This window comes from Chroicocephalus ridibundus, chromosome 1 (genome assembly GCF_963924245.1).
Source record: "Chroicocephalus ridibundus chromosome 1, bChrRid1.1, whole genome shotgun sequence".
NCBI classification, from domain to species: domain Eukaryota; kingdom Metazoa; phylum Chordata; class Aves; order Charadriiformes; family Laridae; genus Chroicocephalus; species Chroicocephalus ridibundus.
In genome coordinates this window covers 140,183,037-140,205,846 of record NC_086284.1, presented here as the reverse complement: position 1 = coordinate 140,205,846, position 22,810 = coordinate 140,183,037, and the positions used below count along the sequence as shown (strand labels likewise).

Here is a 22,810-nt window from a genome sequence, read left to right as displayed (position 1 = left end):
TAAACCAAACATGTGACAGTGACAGAATCTGCTTCTCAGGCTCAGAGATTAAATATGTCTTAAAATATTGAATGGCAGCTTTTGTCAAGTTATTACAAATACCTTGAGTCAGATACATATGTGACACAACCCACTGCTCATATGGAGTGCATCTTTTTTAAAAATCTTTGTTATTGCATAAAGCTACTAAATGTGATTCCCATTAAGTTCAGAGGACAGAAATTTGTTAATTTCCACACCACTGACAGAGCATACACCATAACCCCAATACATAAGCAAAATCACAGGTCACAGCACAAGTTTATGTCCTGAGGAAAAAACTTCGAGGAAGGAAACTTTTCTATTCTTCAGAGAGTGAGAGCTCAGCTGCCACAGTCACAATGTCTATGTCATGATATCACAAGGACCTATGTTTGAAGTCTAGAGGAGGTAAAAACTGTCCAACTGGAGAGCTGAAGGGTAAAGGGAGTGGGATGGGTGGGGCCATAACTATCACATTGGTTCCTTGAAAATTAGACCCCTCAAACACGTAAAATAGACTGTACAGCCATCATGATCCTCCTCATCTCAGGATCTGACTCAGAGGCACATATTCCCTAGGTCAATAATCTTGACCATCTTGGATTCCTGAGACTTGGCATGAGGACATGGTACTTTTCCTAGGCGAGGGTAAAGGTGAAAAAACCCTTCTCCCACCATAATCAGATAACGACAATTACGCAAAAGGGAGTTCTCATGGGAAAAGTTTTGTCTCAAACTCCCATGTCTTTTTGCCGTCATTTTTTTCCACAGAAATTAGATTCCTGAGAAAGGCCTGCTGCATGTAGTTCTCTCAGAGGAATATGAGGATGCTGGAGAATAGAAGTCAGACAGAAAGAGGGAAATTCTGCTTTATTAGAGTCATTCAGTGATCTATTTTCACTTCAGGTTTCCTCTTATCATGTTGGTGGTTCGCTACAAAAATACGTGGTGAAGTCTTCTGACATAGATCCTGCTGCGGAAAGCATTTATACATGAGTGGAAAAGAAGAGCGCCACAGTACCATGATTGGATTGAACACAGGGGCTTAGCAGTCTCTGTGGCTTCTTCCCCTCTTTTTCTAAATGTGGAGACTGGTATGTGTCAGTGGCAGAAAAACAGAGAGCAATAACGGTATAGCTGCACAATACACTTCCCCATTCACAACTGCCAGGCAAAGAGAGCACGAGGTCAACTCCATTATCTCACATGCTGATCCTGGGACAGGTCCTTCATCTTCTCCCATGGAATCTCTGAAGGATCCACACTGCCATTTCATAAATCAAGTTTAAGAAATATCAAGGCAATCTTGCAATGGTTTGGAACTGGGTCATACAAAGAGAAAGACTAAAGAGGAAGGCAAAAGTGGGTAGGGTTTTTTTTAGCAATATTTACTCTCGAACAGTTTCACTTGCATCCAGAACGTACAGAAAAAGCCAATCTGAACAGTGGAAAGTGTTTAAGTTATCCATATAGATTTAGGGGGAACCACCACACAAACAACTAATAAATAAATGCATAACTTTATTCTGATCTCACGCAGGTTTAATGTCTGACTTCAGTAGGATAAGTCCTAGTTTTTACTGATAAAATAAAGCTTGGAATTATGCCTGTGACTTTTTAAAGCAGGTGGTGAGCTCTGTACTTGACCAGACTCAATTTCTGTATACCATGTAGCTGCTGCCTGCGTAGCTACATGATGAATACCAATCGAATTATTTAATGTGCTACACTTCTATACTGTAACAGCTTTAAACTACATTTGCCGTGCATGGAGGGATATTGTTGTCAGATCTCAGAGTGATTCAATGAAGCTCACCAAATAAACCCAGGGGCTTTCCACGGCACCAGCTAAATAGTCCCCCCCAACAACCACCATGCATAGCATTCAAAATTAACTTTATTTCTTTCTTCAGATGTAACTTCATTGGGCCTTGTTTTGCTTGAAGAAACGAGAAAGAAGTAAAAGCTAGATTTGCAGGCACTGACATTCAGAATTAAATTCCAGAATCCGTAATTATTTTCAACATAAGAAACACTGGAAAAATCATGTGCACGTGACAAGCTCGGTGAAGTTGCTTTTGTTCAGAAACAAAACTGTTTTAGACAACAGCAATCTAATCTCAGCTAAAACAAAGAACCCAGTCCTGCTGAACACAGGTGCCCACCTGAGTTTCTTTTTAATTCAGTGGAAACTTCACATTTTGGCTTTCCCAAGCATTTTCCAGTAAATGAATATTGAGTATAATCAACATAACTTTTACTACTTAGAAGCGCTCCAGAACCACAATCTGAAATAAACTGAAACGATTCATTCTGGGTAAACATCACATACTGAATTTTGCAGCCTTTGCCAGCCTTCAGTAGTGACTCAATTTGCAAACTAGGGTATACAGCCTGACTTTGTGGGCTTGTAAAACTTTGAGATTTTTCTCTTCATATGCTTTTCCCTAAAGTCTTCATAAACGCCAAAGATTTTACAGTGTCTAAACATAATCTGAAGCGTCCGCTTCTGTCAGCCCTAAGGTCATTCATTATTCCATGAAATGTTTACTAACTATTCCATTGGCCCAAGCAATGAACCATTCAGTAGGAACAGTGTAGGGTCCAGAAGTGAAGAACTACATCTCAGGAGGTGTGAATACATCAAATAATACAGAAGCCGATACCAATAAATTCACTGGAAAACCAAAACTGGAGTTTAAGAAGGACAACAGGCGAAGAGAGAAGCAGAAGCTAAGAAAAAAAATCTGAAAGGTTGTAATCTTAAGAAAAAAAGATCAGCTGGCCTTTGATAACAGCAATAATTCTTTTTTTTTTTTCTTATAGGATTCATCCCTCTCTGATTACTGCCTTGTAAAATTCATTCCTTTCCCATGAAAGTAAAATATAATAGCTTGAGCTGAAATTCTGCAGTCAGGGAGATTTTCATGCTTAAAACATCTACTGGGTCTCTGCTAATAATCAGGGTGACCACTCCTAACAAATTCCTTGCTTAAACCTGTAATCCCACTCTGTCCATCTGGTTGTGGGAGTGGTTTATTGATTCATTCTTCAAAAAAATACACAGTCAGGATTTACTGAGGGCCAGTTCCATAGCTCAGGCTGCATTTAAGTGGATATAGTTCACTCAGCCTGCTTGCACAGGTCTTGATCCAAAATAGCCCTTAAGCATATGCCCAATTTTAAAGAGAATAGCTGTCTTGAAGCTGGTAAGATTAATCCTGTGCTTAAAGTTAAACACATGGTTAAATGTTTTTATGGACCAGGGTAATAATAAGGTTCCTTAGTGATTTTATTACTATAAATAATAGCAATTCACTAAAAAAAAACCCCAACCAACCAACCAAACAACAAAAAAAACGGAAGAAGAATATGAGCAAACCTAGTAGTTCCCATCCCATAAATTCTGCTCAAAATTCCTAGAGAAAAAAAGCACAATAGGTAATCTGTAAACATTTAAGACCTGATCCAAGGTCCATGAAAGTTTGTAAAAAGCTCCATAACTTTTCCAGTGGGTCTTGAATTATGTGCTTAATAATTGAACCATGATCAATAAAATGCCATGGATGTATAGGATCAAGAAAAGAACGCACCAAATAAAACTCATTATTTGTTTTTTTAAATCAAAGAACAAAATTAGCAGATAAAGTAATATCTAGAGTGCAGTAAAGCATTTGTCAGTACTTCATAAATTCTTACTTGAAAAAGTAATTCAAATACACTTGGATGTGAATGCAGTCACCTGGATGGGGAGCTGGGGGAAGGAATATGAATTATATGCAAAGATAAATGGAAATGTGCTGAACTAGGGGAAGAAATCATTCAGTGGGTAACTGTGGAGACAGCTTTAGACCTGGGGTGACATTATCAGGACTACCTTAATGACTTAGGTACCTACATCACATGTTTGAAGGCAAATCGGACACTTCCCTTCAAATGAGGGGTTTGACAACAGCACTTTCAAAAAGGTGCTCAGGAAACAGAAAAGAAAGTGTTTTGGGTAATAATTTCAGATTACTTTCTCCTAGTGACTCTTATTCATATAGTTGCTTAGAAGAGTGCTACAACTGCAGATGAATATTCTAGTTTCATGCCCAAAGAAACTTCCCTGCAATTTCTCTGAATTTATCCCTCCTACCATTAATATATCCTAACCAAGACTTAAGCAATTTGCTACAAGGTCCTATGCCCTTCCAAGTCCCTGGTAGATGACTCCAGCAATTTATGGAAGATTTAAAGCAAACATATGGAAAGACGAGGGATTCCTCCAGCGTAAAACCGGTTATCTAGAATTTAGATGAAAAGGGTCCTTGGCATAGAAGTAACATAGTAAGATACCTAGGAGCAGGGTCCCCCCAAGCAAGGATGAGCACTTTCTTCTTCTCATACTCTTTTGCTGAATGTACATTGTATACAAAAGGAAAGAAACTAAGCATCATACACTTACAAATGGAGGGTCTTATATGTAAACCAGATGATACTATTTTCTTGCCTTTCCATTTCTTTTGGTAGCTGGGCTCAGTATTGCCTTAAATTCAGAGTCCAAAGAATTTATTGCTCACTCTATGAGTAGCGACTGTTGCTATAAATTGGGTGGCAGAGTGGGACACAGATCTGCACGCTGGGACCCCAGTTCACACTCATGAGCACTTTGCATCGAGGTGCCTGACTAGTTGCTGTGGGGCTGAGGCACATGCATCCCTTCTAGAGGAAAGTGGATCAGGCCTAAAGCAGCTTGACAAGGTATCAGTTTTGCCCCCACATGCAGTTTTGCACGATTGCCCCCACCTCTTCTCCTAGTTCCACACACACGCAATAAGTTTTATGAAAGTGGTAAAATAAATGTAGAGGTCCTTAAATCTGGATCCGCTGCAACCAACAACAGGGGAACCCTGGCAAACACGTCCTAGAAGCAAGCAGTGGTGTGCCACCATTTGCATTAAAAATAGCTGAGGCCAGCCTCCTGTCTTGCTGGCAGTGAGTGCCATGCAGATGATCCGTGCAGACTTCTGTGCCCAGTTCTTATTCAGCCACAGCTCCTGGTGGCTGCTGGAAAAGGAATGTATGACTTGCTCTTTAGGTGCAGAAAGGCAAGTACTTGTTAATGGGGCAATTTGGAGATGCCCTCCATGCCCAGTGCAAAATATTTCATTGGCAGCAGATGGAGGAAACAGGCAAGGAGACTTCAAACATTGGACACAGAACTTGGTTAGGACCATGAGAAGAGACCCTGGGAGATTCATGGTTCTTATCAGCAGAGACTAGATACTGAGAGAAATGGATGAACAAACACTACCCCTCTTCTGACTCATGTGATCTCACTAGTACTTCAGATGCTTAAACTTAGATGGGATAATGAAAGTACTTGGGCTATTTCCTTTCTGCATCTTCTTGTGTGCCTCCTTCCTGCACTTTTGACTTAAATGATGTTTAATGTCATCCTCGCTGTCAGGACAGGGGAGCATCCTTCACTGTGGAGATTCAGAAGTGTTAAAAGAAAGGGACTAATAGCTGTCACTGGAGCTAACAAACTGCTGTTAAGATAGGACTTACAATTGCTTTCATATCTCTCCCCTCTGCAGTTAATTTCTGGTTCTGGATAGAAGTGTCAGTGTTTCCTGGCTGCCTTGGAGGGGCTGGGTAACTGTCACAACTAATACAGGGAAGTCCATGAGGTTATATGCCCTCTACTTAAAGAAAAAGTTACCATCTTGGACACAAGAAAAAACTGATTCTCTAAAAGAAACCAACCAGTTCTAAATGAAAGTTGAGCTACCTGGTGCTACTCAGAGTAAACCAGATTGCTGTTCCTTTCCTTCCTAATTAGTTCTCCAGATTAATTTATTAGTCTGTCACCCACACGTGCAGGACTCTAAGGAAAGGTGGCCAAAAGCAGACTGTGAGATGAATTATTTGGCCAGCTGGGAACAGCTTGTATGCTGCAGGCTGGGCATCCCTGTCTTGGGGAGTGAGTGTTCCATCACAGACTTAAAAAGAGGGACAGAATGAGGATATATTCCTTTTCTGTCAGGATCACAACCTTATTTGCAGACCACTTTGCTTGCTTTCTGGTCCAATGTGCACCGGCAGATTAAAAGTAGAAACTATGTATCAGGAGAAAGGGGATTGGATTTATTGAGAGAGATTTGTGATTCTATGATTTTTGGCACTATCAGAGCCAAGTGCTCAGAAAACATGAATCTAGCCCATAAAGAAATGAATCTTCCCTTAAAATAATGAAAGCTATGATAGTTAATCACAGGCAAATATACATTTATATACATATTGATTTCCTTTTGCCCTTGGTGCTAGACTGATTATGAGATGGCTGAGATGATTGTGAGATTTTTTTCAGACCTACTGTGCTCTGCAATTCCAAAAACCTCACATGGTCTGGAAGCCTTGTCCCTAGTATGTTTTACCTACAAAACCCAGCTAGGTAAAGGAAAATGGCATGAACTGAGAAGCAAAAGACAGCACTTCAACTTAAGATGTTCTGTGAAGAGGAAGTCCCAGGTGTTTTCAGCACAAGTGTGAGCTCTGAAAATGAAGTTAAAGCTGTCAACACTGACTGAAAATGAAAGGACTCACAAAACAGCGTACATAGGAGATCTAAATCCCAGGACAAACAGCTTCAAAGAGTGAAAAAAAGAGAGGGAGAGAGATAGGGAGGGCGGGAGAGAGCAAGAGATGAAGTGACAGTTTCTTTGGACATTTGGCAGTGGGGATAAAATGCCAGTCCTCAAATAAAAATGTGTAGTTCACAATAGAGATGACAAATTGGGTACAAGACAACCAAGCATTTCTGGGCAGGGCAAGGGACAGGACAAACCAGCAAGAAGATTGACTAAGGTTAAGGAATAGTTGAAGCCAAGAAGTTGAAGGCCACCCACGCAGATCAAATAGGAAAGCGCTAATGGGAAAGACATTTTGCAAGTTAAAAATATAACCAATTCCTTAATCTGGGAACACAGAGCTGTAAAATAACAGCTGTACAGCACGGCGGAACAAAGTTTTCTTCAGTGGTTGAATGAAAGGTGGTTGAATGGAAAGACACCGTCTGCTTTATCAGGAATAGGCCGTGCCAGGCCCTCAGCCAGGACAGCTTCGTGTGGAGAAAGGCAGGGTCGCATTCCTCCGGGATGGCAACACAGCTCTGTCCCACAGGCCAGCGCAGCAGTCTTCAAAGTAACAATGAAATATTAGACGTTTTAAAAGGATTTCCCACTATATTGATGTTGTTCCCGTAACACAGGCCAAGGAGTAGGAAGGCAGCACATCAAAACACATTTGCATGCACTTGGAAACAGGCGTCTCTTCTGTACCAGATAATGCTTTCTACTGCCTGTAAAGGCAGCATTTGGACTGCGAGTCCATGGAAAAATCTTCCTATGGCACCTGCACCAAAGACAGGATGCTGAGAAAGCAGCCTCCATTGCAGATGGCGTTTGAAGTAATTAACCAAACCCACAGGAATGCCAAACCCCATAGGGATGAACACTCTGGTTCTGCCTCAGCGTTCGGTCTGATCACTTCCACTGCCACAAGGACAACACCTGGCCCTACAGTTTAGGATTGCTATGGCTGCAGTGGCCGACCCAGTGTAGAGCACAGACATGAAATATACCATGATTCAGACTAATTGCGTAGCACTTGTGTGCACTTTAGTTCAGAAGTCCAACTGATGCAACGCAGGCAGGCTGCTGTTACAAGGAGTTCCTTATTCACCTGTCAGTGGCACCTCTGCTTCAGAGTGAGCGCTGATGACACCCAGAGCACCACAGGAGAACCACTGATCACAAGATGCAGGAGCCTTGCGAGCTCCGGAGCTGAAAGCACTCTTCCCAAACATCCCATTTTGTAACGACATAGAACACAGTCACTGATACTGACTGCCTCTCTGCACTCTTTCTGCCAGCTCAGTGTTCCCCACTATTACAGCTCTTAAATTTTTCTTTCAAGCTACGGTACACGACAAATGCAAAACAGTGACAACTTCTACATTTTTTTTTTTATCTTACAGTTTTATCAGTTCTTCCAAAATCCCCTACAAAGCCTGCAAGAGTCACAAAGAAGAAAAAGACCATTATCTTGCAGTGTAATGACTGACTGCTTTATGACTTAGTAGCTACTACTCACATACTCCCCCGGGACAAGGTGTTGGCATGCCAGAAGAGAAGGTAGTTTGCTGAGCTTACTCACGAATTTCCGGCAGACTAATCACATTCGTACAAGAAGACCGTGTAGATCCCTTGCTGCTTCATCAAATGTGTATTTGTAGACAAGCCTGTCAGTTCTTTCTATTAAACGTTGTGATTTGTGATGGTAATCAGGCTTCCAAATTTACTTCCTCATCCTTGCAAATACCATTATTTATTATTCCAAAGTTATTATTCCAATATCCTTATTATTCCAATACCTTTATTATCTCAGTGTTATTCCATATTACTCTTCAGGACCTAGTTCTAAAGCATTCAGTGGCATCCAGATTTTTAGATGACATAATATGATATATATCGAGGGTGGAAACACTTACTGATCCTATTTTGTGAATCAGTGCATGAAAGAGATCTGAGAAAAGCATCCAATGACATCTGTTTGTGACGTAGCGTATCTTTTAGCTACCCTGCCTCTTATCACCATCAGCTGCTACCTCTGCCTTTTATTTTCAAATCCAAGAATACTGCTAAATGAAATTTACTTATGCCATAAACAGGACACCTGTCTTGCACCTGTTTTAAGTATTTACCAATGACAGTGAAGCACTGAGCTGCCTGAGCTAGAGAGAAAAACAAAAATATTACTTAAAATTGCAAAGGAAAGAGCCTACGGAAGACTGCTTAATCAATGTAATCTGGCAAAGTGCTGCATACTGGAACAGACCCTGCTCTTCAGTACTGGCTGAAGAATAGAGACAATTTTTCAAGGCTATGGACATTGTTTTAATACTAGCAAATGATGCGTTACAGCATTTTCACCATGATCAAACACAAAAGAAAAGTCAGACTTACCACTGGATGAACCTTTTTCAATCACATGTGTGAGATGCAGGGATAAGAAGGAGAGGGCTGTGGAAAAGCATAACAGGTACTAACCAGTTAGGAGGCAGAACAGGCACCCAGCAGCCAGCAGTTGCAAAATGGCTACAGTAAGACTGGAGCAGTTCGGCTCTGTAAAACTTAAAGGGCCAGATTTATACAAGCACACTGGGGGAAAAGCCTGTGTAAGAGCATAATTCTCCACTGGGAGAAGGCAGGCCCCAGTCCCGGAAATATTTAAGCATGTCCTTAACTCTAAGCATATGAGTACTCCTATTGACTTCAGTCTGTATATTCCTGTGCAAACAATTAAGCGTGTGTATAAAAGTCTGCAGGACTGTGTTTACTGACATACAAAAAGTTACCCAGGAAGGCGATGCTCTAGCACAGTGCTTGTTACAGCTTTATCAAAAAAGGAGAAGGGTACGGTCAAAGTTACTTCCCCCTCTGATGAGTAACTCTGATCACTGAATAGTGTTATGATACATTCTAGGTGTCCAGGAAAAAAAATTAAAAGTAATTACAACATCCCCTAAAAAATCTCAAATTGTTGCAGCAAACATTGCTCATGTACTCACTCTAATATTTCTGTTTTATTCAGTGTAATACCCATAATAGGCCCCTATCTAATTGAAACAATTCAAAAGCACTTTGGACTGGTCAAAGTAAGGGAAAGTGACCTCAGTTACTGATTTTACAACTCCCCTCCCTTCTATAACTGAATCACAGAGATGCAGTCAATAAAGCGTCAACATTTCTGAAGTGAGACCAGAAACACCGCAATGACAGGGCACACGTATCTTTGTAGGCTTACCATTGGCAAAGTGATCTTATGCCCATCCGTGCTCTGCTTCAATTTTCTGCTCTTCACCAAATGGATGACAACATTTTCCTCACCTGCAGCATTCATTGACTTTCATGATTGATAAGCATTTCAAGTGTTAGCAGTTACTCTAACAATGACCTGGATGGGAAGGAGACTTTAAAAGCAGATGATACAGAAGCAATACCAGAGGGTTTGAAAGGAGGGTTTCTTGCTGCCTGGGGTCACCACAGCATGGCTGCATAGGACAGTTGGAGCCTATACGGTGCCTATATCAGCCTTTTGTGCACTGCAAAGACACCTTAAACAACATATCTGAGGTTTCCTTTCAGGCATGCCAGGTGGCATCATGACTTCAGGACAGTCAGTAGGGTGTTTCTGCTGTTATGTGATATGAATAGACAACAAATTTGGACTCAGGCTTGCTCTGAAGTGTCTGTTCTGTGTGGCTCCAGGGATGCAGCTGTTGGGTTGCTGATGGGATTCATTTGCTTATATTAAATAATATAAGTACTTAAATGTTGACAGAATTTAAAGCCTAGGGTTTTTTTTGCGTATTTTTCCCTATGACTAGAAGCTAATCTGAGCAGTTTTCCCGATGTCATTGTTTTCTTCCTGTCACTGAGTTTACTCTATACTTTGCTCAGATTTTCACAAGTATGAGATCAACATTAGAGACTATTGGAGATATTTTACTTTGTAAAACTTCATTAAATTCATATCACCAAATAAAACCCTGTATATGCAATAACTCTGACTTGCACAGAACCTATAAACCACTCATCCTTGATTGCCTCCAGGCACAAGCGGCTATGACCTTCTCAAACATCTTAGCACCAGAAGAATTGCTGCGCAAGTTTCATTTGCTACAGTGTGTTTCAGGAAACATGGTGGGTTTTTCCGCAGTAATTGAAATGTCCTGAAATGTTGTGAGACTTATTCTGCTCTTGCTTACACCGCTAATTTTTATTATTTCACAGTCTTCTCAATGAGGGTGATACCAGACTCCACTTCCCTGTGCTTAGTCCCACTAGTTCCCACTTCGCGTTGTGTAGGTTGTAACTTTTTTACAGTGTGTCATTAGCATGATTGATTACATGTTATCAACATGTCATGAAAACTTGCCAGATGTAACTTAAAATTGGATTCTTAATGAATATCTGGGCCTGAATATGCCTTTTTCCTTTACTTTGTTCACTCTGGAGCAGTAACTCTGAAGGCAATGTGCATTGGAGTGAGAATAGAAGGGATTCGTGGGCTGAACCCTACCCCCAAGAACAACTCTGAAGATATGGGGGTGGGGTGACGGACATTGAACACGTGGCAATTGCAACCCGAATTTTGCTTTTAATACTACACAAGACAAACATTGCTAATAAGGTAAGATTGCATGCATTCTGTAATCAATTGAAGGGGTTAGGTTTATCTTCTCAAGACTTTTAAATAATAGAAATTCAAAGGCAATCACTTAAGGGGACTTCTTTATACCCTGCCATTAAAACAAAAGTTCCTTGTAAGGCATTAATACAGGTGGGAAGAATTTACCATACAGGGATAAAAAAATTAGACAGGAAATGTTCCAATGATTATTTTAAACGTCTCTGGGTGAGGCAGCAGATAAACAGGGCTAAGGAACTTCAGAGAGTTTGAAACCTTTTGCTTTCTGAGCCAGGCTGCCCTTTGCAGACACATACTCCTAAAAAAATTAGGTAACAAAAGATTTATTAGCTGGAGAGGGGAAAAGTTTTAAAATATTTTTCTTCATTGCTTTAACATGAAGCAACTCAGAGTGTGTGTGTCCCCAGATGTGAGGGAAGACTAAGATTATTCCATGATACAACTATGCTTTGATACAAGAAGTCACTTCATAGCTTGCTAGAAAGTTTGGTTTAATTGTTTAAAAGCTAGATTTGTGCTCCCTTGAATATATGTAGACATAAGAATTTGGTTAAGCAAGCATATACTTTTTTTACCGTATTGCAGCTTAAAAATTCATCTTTTGCTGTATCAATGCTATCATATCCCACATTAGGTGCCTATACCACACAGATATACTGATGCCTGGTGGTGCGACTTCCTGCAGCCAGGGATGTGTCAGACAATGCTCTACGCAAAGTGGAAGTGCTGTTTAGCATACAATTGTCTGGTGGTTATTTTAGATTATGTGAAATTGGCTCTTCACTATTATTGTTTCCAAAGGTAAAAAAGGTTTTTGTAAAGACTGTTGGCTGAAAAGCAACGTGATAAGGAAGAAGATAAAGTAGTTGGCAGCAGAAACCTGTTATATTTGCACAAGGAAAAGTGAGGAAGCAGAAGTAGCAGCCGTGATGGAGAAAAAAAGAGAGAGTATAGAAGAGATTTCCTGTCTAGTGAAGACAATAGGCACTTGCTTGAGAAAGCAGAGCAGAGCAGAAAACAGCAGGAGAAATGTTTCCAGTGGTTCTCATAGAATTGGAACACAGAGTTTTCTTTGGCAAATGAATTAGCTGCAAGAGCCAAATGTCTTCAGAAACAGCTTATCCTCTGGTAGCTGTCTTTTGCTTAAACTCTCTAAAAAAGCATCTGTAAAGCACTGTGAAGCATGAAGCCATTCCAAATGCAATCAGTTAGATAAGGCAGCGTCCATTCCGACTTAGCCACTTGTTCTAACAAACTTAGTAATTCAAAGCTCTGTGGAGAAGAAACTTCAGGCTGCCTGCTGCATGGCAGGACGTCATGGATTAGGTTCTTACATACAGGCCAAGTGGTTTAGCAAGAACACAGCCAAGATGCAAAGACCAAAGGGAAAATCCTGCTCTTAGATCTGCAGGGCTGATCTCAGACCTGCACATCTATGAAATCAGAGCGCAGGTCTACCACTGTACGTTTTTTCTCCTGTTAGCATTCATGGGAGAAAGCACCGAGTGGAGAAACAGCAGTTGCTCACAAGGAGTTTACCTGCTTGTTTCTTGTATCTGATGTTTGATGGGAGGAGGGAATAGGCTGAGGGACAAGAAACATTAGTCTCTAGCTTTCCTCAAGAAAGAGCTTTTCTTCAAGGGCATACATCAAAGTTCCCAGATAGTTGCATTTTAAATACGTTCCTTACAGGGCAATGATCTGATAGAAGAGGAAAGTCTCCGGGGACACACTGGCTCATGAGAGGACATTAATGACTGGCATGCAGCTTATATACTGCTGGTTATGTCCTTGTTTGTCAGCTACCAGCAATACAGGCAATTAGAAAGATTAAAGCTCAGTTGAAGCCTGGATACTGGTTGCCAGCTTGGCAGAAGCCTCCCTGCTGTCAGGTCTTAGTTGATAAAAAGTCCCAGTTTTAGAGTGACTCAAACATTTTATCTCTTATATGTTTTATATAAATGATGAAAGGTGCCTGAAACAAACAAACAAACAAGCAAAAGAAATTGCTAGAATGTCTTTATTATCACCTAAGTAGACTTGGGGTCAGGGTAATGTATTCTATCTAATTCAACGCTGAAGTATAATTTCAAGAACATAAGTGGAAAAAAAGAAGTCATCTGAACTAATATCCTCAGGCTCCACTTATATGAAGACTTACACATGTGCTTAGCTTCACACAGTGCAAAACCAGTATATTGCGACACTGTTCACAGGCTTAAAACGATGTCTGGAGATTTTGTAGGATTAGACCCCTCATTTGCTACTTGAAATGGAATATCTGTAAAAGTGTTTCATATGATGATGTGTAAAAATGAAATACATTTTTAAAATTGTGAGGAATCCTGCAGTCCCCCTAATGAGTAGAAGTCTTTTCGTAACAGATGGGCAACAAATAATAATTTCCTTATTTTCACATGTATTATACCTTTTTATGAAACAGAGAAGTGTGAAATTAATTCTCCTTTTTAAGTTAATATTTTACATCTGGTTTTCTGCATTTCTGCTCTTTTGTCTTAGCATTGTCTATCTCTATGATAAGAAATTTTTTCAAATATGAGAGGCAGTGATTTATGCTCTCTTTAAAGGTGGAAATCCATGGAAGCTTATTATTTATTGTAAGGGGGCTAGGAATTCACCTGAATTTTTTTTATTTGTTTTAATTTAGTTTCATCTAGCAGTTCATGGGAAAGAGACAGTGGTATCCCTCTCAGACAGGGCAGAGAGCTAGCTCAAGATGCAAGGACCGCCCCCCTCACCACAACTCAGAGGACCACATTTCTACCTTCTCAGCATATGCGCAATTATCAGAACAGAAGATGTATTCCCACTTTGCATATTCTAACTTTCACCACTTCAGTTTGATTCTTTTTCCCCCTTTCCCAGGGGACTTATTAAACAGTCATGTCAATAACCATACATAACTATCGTTTTGGGATACCTCTGTTTCCAAGCCATGACACTGTTTAGGTAGATATTACAGTGTAATTGGAATGACTCCCCTGTAACATTGTTGTGGTCAGATTTATTTATTCAGCACAGAGAGGGAGTGTTCAGCTCCTTCTTACCGTGCACAGAACTGCCAAAACCATTCCAAAAATAACAGGTCATAAGCACCTGTATATGCTTAATTTTTAAGGTGAAGATACTCTCTAAAGGCTTTCAATCAGAGTTCTGCTTTATATCCTGTATGTTCTGCTTCTTGGAAGTCAAACCAAATATTTACGCCTGAAAAGAAACAACCGAGTATGCACATCTTGGATCACTGGGGCAGTTCCAGGTAACGTGGAAGTAAATGTAAAGACTCTCCTCGGCTTCAGTAAAGTTTGGGTGAAGATGCCAAACCAAGATAGAGTACAAAGGATTGCCGTAACAGTTCCTGTCTTCTGATGACCAAGCTTCAGAGACGATAAGAGGAGTTCTGCAGGGCTTTTGGCTTTCCTACTCAATTAATGAGTCTATATTTGGCAATGGAAAATAGCCCTATTTAGAGCATTTTGTAAACAATGTTAGTTATAGGCAATGAATTTTTTCCACTGCCTATATATAGTTATCTGAAGCACTGTTATGTTCAGGTCAAGAGACAAAAAGTTATTTAATCTGACCTAGGTTTAATGCCACATTGAACTGCTTTAGCTCACCATTGAGAAGCAGTTGTATTCCATGAGCAGTTTTAACGTGCAGGTCCGTACAGTATTGTTAAAAGCACACCTAATTTACCAAGGTCAGATTATCTATCAGTAGTCAGCAAACCTAAAAGTCTAGCCCCAGGCACAGTCAGAGACCATCTTTGAAATATATGTAATTCCACATCCCAAATGAGCCAGATACAACTTCACGGGGTGTTGATTCTCAGTTAGTTAAGGGAGACATCACAGGAAGACCCAGACAGGCTGCAACATCTAGGGCACTCGCGTGGCCACAGGGTTCATCTTAGAGTATACCATGCTCCTGTCTGCTCCTTGGACCATGCTTGTATATATACTGCCAGTGAAAACATTGATAATTAGAATCACAGAATCACAGAATATCTCGAGTTCAAAGGGACCCGTAAGGATCATGGAGTCCAACTCCCTGCTCCTTGCTCTTGCAAGATGAGATATACCTTGATCTGTGTCAGGATGCCAGACGTACTGTTCTTAATGAAGTACCTGGGAAAAAAAAAGGGAAGTCAGGGAACAACCAGAGCCACAAAATCACCTTAGGAATGTGGTATCTCATGAAGTACGTACAGCTTTCAACCGGAGTGTGAAAACAAGGGTTCATTACTCCTCTTCCCATCCCAAAAGCATCTCACAGAAAGGGTCATACCCATCAGGCTACAGAGAGGAGGCAGTGAAGGGAAAACAATGTTCTTCTTCTTAATTCTGTATAAATACTCAGTCATTTATGCAAAACAGGTCACTGTGAGCACCAAAGAGTCACAGCATAGTTGTTTGACCATAGGCCAAAGCAGTAGTGTGGTTTGGGTGGTTGGAATATAGGTAGGGAATATCTCCTGAAGCAGAGAGTTTAATGATTTTTAAAAATCTTTACTCTGGGCAAATGCCCCAGGTGTTAAACAGACTGTAGCAGCTTCCCAGCAACAAAATGCAGTTGAACTCCTGTTCTTTTCCTGAACCTATTCAGCTTTTCTAGCTAAGTTTTTTGAGAGTTTCTGATGCTGAGTCTCTTTGGTGAATTGCACCTGAATTTGCTGAATATATCAGGGATTATGGAGTAGCATGGGCTACGCTCGCGGACAAAACCCCAGTCATTTGGAGACTTCTATGAAAAAGTTAATTGCATTAGCAAAAGAATATTTACCAAAGTTAAAGACCCTTGAATCAGCCAGTAGAATAACAATTTTATCTATGGTGGCCTATGATGCTGGGAACCTCTCTTCCTCACATGCCAAAGTCCGGCTGTGGTAAACACTTTAAAGGAGAAGTGGAAGATGTTTTTGTTTCTTTCTAATTCATCTGTGTGTTTGCTCTGGGTATTGCGTGTGGACGAGATGTCAGGATTTGCTGTTTCCTCTCTTGCCTAACTCTGCAGTGAGTTAAAGGTTTACTTAAGGACATGCTGACCAGTTAGAAAAGATTGTTTAAGTTAAATTTTGTTGAGGTGCCGAGAGCCTTTCAAAGCAGTGGATGCTGGGAGCAGGGGGCTGGAGGGAGGAAGGGACAGTGTTATTATTCACACATGCACTCACAGCTTTTTTCTGTTGTGCCTCCCCTCGGTCTTTCATGTCTGAAATGGGCACTCACTCGTGGCATGTCTTTCCTGGAGATGTCTTGGCATGTCTTTCCCAGATGCTTGGCATATGAGGCTTTAAGATAGGCAAGTAGCTTGGTCTGAAATCACCGCTGAACAGTGAAGCATGTACGCACATGGAGCATCACGCCATCAGTTATAATGGTTTGTAATTTGTCCAGCCTGTGAACGCATACCCTACTTCTCTGCATCCTGCCGGTGCAGGTTGTTCTTGAGAACTATCCATAGCTCCCGTGCATGAACTAGACAACACTCCTACATTTGCTACTCATTGGGGAACAGAAATGTTTTGTAACAACTTCCCTCTATGCTGCAGCATCAAACAACCAGAGCAGACTCTTGTCTAACACTGCAGACACATTCGTCAGTTTTGAAATTCCAGATTGGCATGTTTTTAAGCACAATAACAGTCACATCAGTGGGAACAGCAGAATCACAGTACTGTCCCTTGCACAAGCTTGTGTAGAAAAAGTGAAGGCAATCAAACTGCATTATCTTGTAAAAAAGGTTGAATTCAAACCTCTGGCCACCTGGAAGAAACAATAATGAATCCTCTTAAATGCTGGCCATGCAATGCATTGAGGTAAGGGGGAGATGTCTACCTCAGTCACCAAGGATAGACTAGCACTCCAGAAAGGGTGCTGGCCTGGTTCTGTGAGAGTTTTCTCACTGGGAGTGCCAGCTCAAGCAGATCGCTCCTTCTTGTGCCACCAAGAGATGTCCACAGGACTGCCAAGTGGGGTGGGTAGGAGCTCAGTTAAGTTTAAAAGAAATTTTTAAACAACCCTGCTCAGTTTTGCACTCCAGTTAGCTGTGCAACTGCACAACCAGCGTATGAAAGGAGAGGAAATGCCTAAGACAGCACCACTGCCAGAAGAAATCTCTGTGGAGCCATGGCCAGGAAAAAAAGTCCCTTGGAGACCACGTTTCTAATGAACTTACTCTCTTCTGGGAACAGTAAAAAAAGAGTTCTGCCTCAGTGTCTTGTAACGTATAGTATTCAACCCTATTTACATGCAACCAGTTCTTCAGTCCATTCCTTTAATATCTCATTCTCACTCACCCTTTCATCCCAGGGAAGACATTTGTGTTGCACAGGCCCTGCCTTTTCTCTCTGAAGAAGACTTCTGTAGACATACAGGGGTCCTATCTCATTATCTCCTACATCTCATCCATGTCCATGGGATCTTCGCGCAAAAACTGTATGGCACTTTGTAATCACTAAGGAAACAAATCAATTTACCACCTCTAGCCCATGCCTCCAATGGGTGAAAAGCAGCAGTAATGAGAGCACCAGGCTGGGAAATGGGGGACTGAATTTCTCATGCAGCAGTGACAAGATGGATAACCTTGACTCCGTATCTCAGTTCCCTGCCTGTGAAATGGGAATAGGATGATGTACAATCAAGAAGCACTCTGTTAGAACTGAGCATTGCTCTGCAGAGAACAGAGCCTGGTAGGCTCCGTTAACTGATTCTTTGGAATCAGTTTTCCTTAAAAGAAGACACCAAGAGAGAGGAGAAATTCCTGTTAGCCTTTATCAAGCAATTCAGTGACACTAAGACATCCTTATACACTAAGAAGGGCTACAGCTTTGGACAGGTTTTAAAAAAAGATAAAAGCAGACACAGCCGCATGAAAACACAAATGACATCCGTTCAGAATTAGCTCTGCCCCTTTTATCTTCATAAGAAGCCAAGCTGAACTCCAACCTTTGGATTCTCTCGAGGCATTAGCTTTTCATTATGAATGAATGGCTGATCACATTATGACAGACAAATGATCGGCAGCAGGAGGGTTTACCAACATACCGTGCACTCCCACAGTCACTGAAGGGGAAGTCTAATGAGCAAATAACCTGCTGCAACTTTCTACATATTTCCTGTAATTGAGAACTCTTCTGTACTTCGTCTGGAATGCAGATGCCTCTCAGTCACAGGGTCACAAATAGGATTGGGGGCTGTTTCTGGAAGGGCAAGCAAGTAGCTTTAGGTGCTCAGTTGAAAATACAGATGTTTTCTGGCTGCATGGCTGTTAGGCGGTGGTATCTCCAAGTCTGTTCAAGCAGGCTTGGCTACTAGCTCTTCCCTGAGGCCCACAGTTTGCAACTGGTGCAGATCCCTACTAAGTGTGCAGATGCCTACTAATATTTGCCTATGCAATCAGTTGCAAGATCCAAGCATTAAAAGCTCTGTTTAGGGATACACAGCATAGAACTGACTCTCTAGCCTCTATCAAAATGATCTCCAACACCTAATGGGCACTGAGACCTTTTTTTCTGTTAAAAGTTTTGTTTCAGACCATTGCACAAAAAGGATTTAAAGTATAATCTCCCCATAAAGAAAATCCCTAAGTAACTTCCCTAAATTACCCTGAGAAACCTGATAAATAATACAGTCTTCTGAGAACTTTAACCTCCTCCATCCCAGTTATAGCTGCTCTGTGTGACAGAAATGTTTGAATAATTAATATTTACTAATATTTATTTACATTTTTTTGCGGTACTGGACAACACAATTATTTCACCACTACAGTTACAAAAAGCAAATATTTCAAGAAAAGAAAGCTGTTTACCAAAAAAAAGTGGGTGCTTTGATTGGGGTTTTGTGTGTGTGCGTTGTTTGGGGTTTTTTATAGTGCAATGTCTTATTACCAGCTGAATTGCTTCTTCAGAGACTGCGAAACTTGTATAACTTTTGTCAAAGTAACATGACCACTTATGGTAACTGACACACTCTGCCTCACGGCTTTGCTGTTCTTCTGTTTGTCCCTTCACTTCCGCATCTATATTAGAACTTATTTCTCTTCTTGGTAGAAGCTATTTCTCCCGTCAGTAAATCTTCTGATTTTAGGAATGTTACAAAAGACCCTTAAGATCCCAACCAGGATCAGGGGTGGTGAAGCACTTCGTAAGCACAGAAATAATCCTTGCCGTGAAAAGCACTTCAAATCTTAATAACCAGGATACAAAAAATATAGGATGAGAGCTACTGCAGTGAAGCAACTTCCTCAAGGTCACACAGGCGATCAGAGACCAGATCAGGAATAAAACTTTCACCTCCCACGTCTCTCTGCTGGGCTCTATTTTTCTTTAGTAGAAAGGAGTCAGCGTTCAAACTTATTGGTTTTATCCAAGGCAAATTCCACTGGATTTCACCATAATGAAGGTAGGGAGAGGGGTTATATCCACTTTAATCAGTCTACCAAAGCTTTAAAAACCCTTGCATGGAATGCAGCTGAGTACAAAACCATCCCATTTCAGCAGCTTATTCAGGATATGCAAACCAGATGGAAGTCTATGTATTACATGATTAAATGTACTCTAGATCAGAAAGGAGCAATCACCAAAATCATCCAAAGCAATGAGATGAGAGAGGTCATTGTCTTCCATTCATCTATGTTAAGGTCACAAAAGCCTCCACAGAGATAAGGGGATGTGGTCAGTGCCCTGAAAGGCTGACACACTAATTACGGACAGAATAAAGGGGCCAGGGGATAAAGCACAAGCCAGTGTAAAGGAATGACGTGGGGTGATGAGGATAAGGCCACAAGGTTATTCAGCAGAAACATGCTCAACAAGGCTGCCCGTGTCTCCTGCTAACATGGGGTTCACCCTAGTGCAGACAAGGTTCTGCCTCTTTGGGGATATCATTATGAAGTGACCATACCCAAATGCACCCCTTTGTCACAGGACACAGAAGAAGGTTTCAGAAGAATAGTTCATTCTGCTGAACAGTGTTCTCATATTCTCAGATCATTGCCCATCTTTAAGCCATAGACAATCTCTCTCTCTCTCTCACACACACACAGATACATACTGCATTTATAGTAAAAAAGATGTTCTACCTGCCAGCCCTGCTTGTGGATTTTATTTCCAGACAGCATATCACCCTCAGCGCAAACTCATATTTTTCAGGTAAAACACACTTAACAAGAATGTTGAGTTGGCAGCTGAGAGAGGAGGTGGGTATTACTATAAAATCCTTGTATTTTCCCTTATTACATTCTACAATATAAAAGGTAAAGCTGTTCAAATTTTGGAAACGGAAACTTTCGAATGAGTCTTATCTTGACAGAAAAAAAAGAAACTGACATGCTTGCAAGTTTTTCTCCTCACACTGGCTTTATCCAATTTTTGCTGTAGCATCATTCAAACTGCCATGAGGAATGGTGATGCTTCGTCCTGTAGCTAAGTTAAAAATTCTCTCAGTGAAAGCAAATCTAGTTCACTTTAATGTGATGTTTCTCTCCCTTCTCCTAACATTACATTCGCCTCAGCAACATCCTGCAGCGATGAATTTCCCTTGTCATACACACTTGTGCAAGCAAAATGGGAGTCTTAAATTAGTACAGGACATAAAGTACATCATACAAAGGGATTTTACTAACCACTAGTCTCCAAGGTGTTTCCAGCACAAAACTAACAGCAATGAGGTTTAGGACATGTCCATGAATTATTTTTATGTTGCCAATAGCGGAATGGGATTGGCACTTCAATACCTCAAGCAGTTAACCAGCTTTGAGACATGCCACAAGATGTGCAGCAGACCAGCACCAGCTTCAGAAGCTCCCAGTCCTCATTGTCAGATTCCCAAATTTCCCAAAACCTCAACATTTTTTTCCTTTGCCCAGTTGGACTCCCACAGCCGTGAGGACATTGAAAGTCTATTACTTTGGGCCTGCCAAAGGTCAACATTTGGCCCTTGGGTTAGGAGATCTGTGAAGTAAATAGATGTCATGTTTGTCCAGTCACTTTGTGACCACAGTAACGGCTTGTGACAATGGACAGAAGGTCTATAAAAATATTTTGATGCCTAAAGACACAGTTGGAATTAGCCAAAACTACCAAGTTATCTAAAATCCAGTGCCACAAAAGCCATACTCCTCTGTATCTGGGGAGCTGGGTAACTTGAGAAGTTTGACTTAGAAAACAGGTTAAAGAGAATAAAGCTTGACTCTCTGATTTTCAGTCTTGAGCAGCATTAGAGTTCATTAAAGAGAATACTCACAGAATCTTTAATCTCATTGTTTTTCTCCTGTTTATGGAGTGTTTGGCTATAAGCTTTCCACCCCTTATGCTTAACCTGAGCTTTCTCAATTAAATATTTCATCATCCAGCTCACATCCATACTGAACTGCACTGAAATCCTATAGGCACGGACATACCCACAAGCTTCTCAAGTACCCACTCTCCTCCTGGGGTGGCTGTTACCTGAAGTGGTGTACTTGGGCAATCATTTCAATTTATCCGCTGCAGGAGAATCAACCAGCGCAGGGAAACGGCTCTCGCCATCCCCATGCATTTCACTTCCCCTGTGGCACCAGACCTGGAAAACCCAGTGTTCCAGAGCTTTTTGCCTTTTTACTCCTCCCAGCTGCCTCATCGTCCTCCCTTCCCTCTCCTCCTATGGCAGAAGGAGCCATTCTGTAACTTCTCACCTATAAGGCAGTAAAAGTCAGGTTTGGGAAATATTGCTAAGAAGCCCTCAGCTGACTCAGGCTGCAAAATGTGTTATTTACAGCACAATACAGATAGAAAATTGGGCAAAAAGGAGAGACCAATGACTCAATTCAGTTGCCTTATGTACTTGTCTCTGTCCATTTAAGCTCTCCAAGCACAGCCCAGCTCACTCCCAGCTGTCCTTATGGAAAGACATAGGACTTGTGACAAATCAGACAGCCCCATGAGGATGTTTCCAATAGCCCAGAACATCTCCAGGCAGCAGAACTTGATTGTATGGGGGTAAGTGAATTTATCCTCAAGTGGCTCTTCTCACTTCTCGTAACAGCTAGGTGTGAACCTGTGCTTCCCATGCCAGCGTCTCAGTCATAAACCACTGGGCAAATCAGGACCCCTGGAGAAAGTGTCCTTTTGAAGATACTATTTATTTGTGTCAGGTAGACAACGGAAATCTAATGACTCAAACATCGAAAGGGATGGGCCAAGGTAGAAAAGATTGGTGATAGTTACCAAAGTTGTGTCATGAAACTACATGAAGGAAAATTAGAGGACAAAGGAAAAATTAATAATTTATATATTTGATAGGAACAGAACCCAGGGGCAACACAGCTCTTTCAGCAGTCCTCCACATGTGTTCATGAACTACTTGTACCAAGAGACTATCAAATAGTACATGCAGTACATCTCCAAAGACAACATAGGCCTCCTGTGTTTCCTGGCCTCCAGGCAACACATTTTCGAAATCAAGTGTGTTGCCTGATGCCAGCCCTGCCTGACTGTAGACTCAGTTAAAAGCCCATTGAATCTCTTTCA

At 41.2% G+C, this 22,810-nt stretch overlaps 1 protein-coding gene across 1 annotated transcript in view; it reads left to right on the top strand.

The window, feature by feature from the left end:
• Positions 1–22,153, top strand: part of NTF3 (neurotrophin 3) — an 86,753-nt gene extending 64,600 nt beyond the window's left edge. Inside the window, exons 4-5 of the mRNA XM_063355791.1 lie at positions 11,091–11,262; positions 22,144–22,153. The gene's annotated coding sequence lies outside the window, so the exon portion shown is untranslated. The remainder of the gene's footprint in view (positions 1–11,090; positions 11,263–22,143) is intronic.
• The last annotated feature ends 657 nt before the right edge of the window (positions 22,154–22,810 follow it).